This window comes from Physeter macrocephalus, chromosome 13 (genome assembly GCF_002837175.3).
Source record: "Physeter macrocephalus isolate SW-GA chromosome 13, ASM283717v5, whole genome shotgun sequence".
Lineage (NCBI taxonomy): Eukaryota > Metazoa > Chordata > Mammalia > Artiodactyla > Physeteridae > Physeter > Physeter macrocephalus.
Window position 1 is genome coordinate 81,095,962 of NC_041226.1, and position 1,597 is coordinate 81,097,558.

Sequence of the window (1,597 nt, forward strand, 5' to 3'; positions counted from 1 at the left end):
AACAGAGAGATGAATGATACAATAACTGAAATGAAAAATACACTAGAAGGAATCAATAGCAGAATAACTGAGGCAGAAGAATGGATAAGTGACCTGGAAGACAGAATGGTGGAATTCACTGCCGTGGAACAAAATAAAGAAAAAAGAATGAAAAGAAATTAAGACAGCCTAAGAGAGACCTCTGGGACAACATTAAATGCAGCAACATTCGCATTATAGAGGTCCCAGAAGGAGAATAAAGAGAGAAAGGACCCGAGAAAATATCTGAAGAGATTATAGTTGAAAACTTCCCTGACATGGGAAAGGAAAGATTACTCTACCCGGCAAGGATCTCATACAGATTCGATGGAGAAATCAAAAGTTTCACAGACAAGCAAAAGCTAAGAGAATTCAGCACCACCAAACCAGCTGTACAACAAATGCTAAAGGAACTTCTCTAAGTGGGAAACACAAGAGAAGAAAAAGACCTACAAAAACAAACCCATAACAATTAAGAAAATGGTCAGAGGAATATAAGTACCAATAATTACCTTAAACGTGAATGGATTAAATGCTCCAACCAAAAGACACAGGCTCGCTGAATGCATACGAAAACAAGACCCATATAAATGCTGTCTACAAGAGACCCACTTCACACCTAGGGACACATACAGACTGAAAGTGAGGGGATGGAGAAAGATATTCTATGCAAATGGAAATCAGAAGAAAGCTGGAGTAGCAATACTCGTATCAGATGAAATAGACTTTAAAATAAAGAATGTTACAAGATGGCGGTGGCGCAGTGCAGTGGTGCGGGCTTCTCCCAAGCGCCCAGGGGTCGGGTGACACTGAGCACAACCAGCTCGCGGCGGCGGTGGTGGCGTGTGTGCCAGGGGCTGGGGGCTCCGCCGCTGCACCCGCGGTTCACGGGGCTCCGCACTTCCCTCTCTCCAGGGCAGGTGGCTTCGCGGAGCTTGGCTTTCACCGACTTTGCTAATCGCCCGGACCGCATCTGGACGCTCCGGCTCTGGGGCTGCACAAAGCTCAGGTGGCGAAACTGACTGGTCTGGTTAGAGCGCATCCAAGCCAAGCCACAGTACTGTTTGGATTTTTAAATTTCTCCTGAGTGAGGAAATAGCAGTCGAGATGGAGCCATCCGCACAACAGCTCCAGCTGGCAGCATCACCGCCCACCAATTTATGCAACTTCTGCCAAGGCTCTGAAATGCCAACTATGGCGAGGCCTGCGCTTGATGTCAAGGGTGGCACCTCACCTATGAAGGAGGATGCCAACCCAGAGATGAGCTCTCTGGCCTACTCTAACCTGGCAGTGAAAGATAACAAAGCAGTGGCCATCCTGCACTTCCCCGGGGTAACCTCGAATGGAACCAAGGCCATTGGAGCTCCCACTAGTTCCTCGGGATCTCCATCTCCAATAAGCTCTCCTACTGCCGCCCTCCCACTAAACCCCCACCCTTCAACCTGCACCCTGCCCCTCACCTGCTGGCCAGTATGCAGCTGCAGAAACTTAATAGCCAGTATCATGGGATGGCCTCCTCCACTCCGGGCCAACCTGGGGAGGCAGGGCCCCTGCCAAATTGGGGCTTCGGGGCTCAGGC

The 1,597-nt window shown here is 49.3% G+C and overlaps 1 protein-coding gene and 1 pseudogene across 2 annotated transcripts in view; both read left to right on the top strand.

Moving 5' to 3' along the window:
- The window catches only part of CUL4A (cullin 4A), a 51,963-nt gene that overhangs the window by 29,650 nt on the left and 20,716 nt on the right, over positions 1-1,597 (top strand). The gene's annotated exons all lie outside the window — the stretch shown is intronic.
- The window catches only part of LOC112062605 (cbp/p300-interacting transactivator 1-like), an 8,998-nt pseudogene continuing 7,729 nt past the window's right edge, over positions 329-1,597 (top strand).